We start from the raw sequence: 304 nt of genomic DNA, 5'->3' as shown, positions 1-304 counted from the left end.
CGCACCGGGGCCGCCCCTGCGCGGAACGCCGGGAGCTGTAGTCCGGCCCACCCTGCCGGAGGCTGCGGCACCGGTCCCAGCGCTCTCTCCCGCTCCCCTCGGCAACTCACGGAGGCGAAGGAGGCTTGGAGTGAAACTTCATTTATTCCTTAAATAAAACCTGAAGGCGGTTTGGTGTCGGGTTTAGCAACACACGGGGGACGGGGGGGACACGGCAGGATGGCCAGAACCAGAGCAGGGACCCTGCCTCACTGGGACAGGGATACGGGGACCTGCCCCCTGTATCAGCCCCCCCAGGGGCAGG

This window comes from Chaetura pelagica, unplaced genomic scaffold (genome assembly GCF_000747805.2).
Source record: "Chaetura pelagica isolate M959 unplaced genomic scaffold, ChaPel_1.0 scaffold270, whole genome shotgun sequence".
NCBI classification, from domain to species: domain Eukaryota; kingdom Metazoa; phylum Chordata; class Aves; order Apodiformes; family Apodidae; genus Chaetura; species Chaetura pelagica.
Note: the sequence above shows the minus strand (reverse complement) of the source record.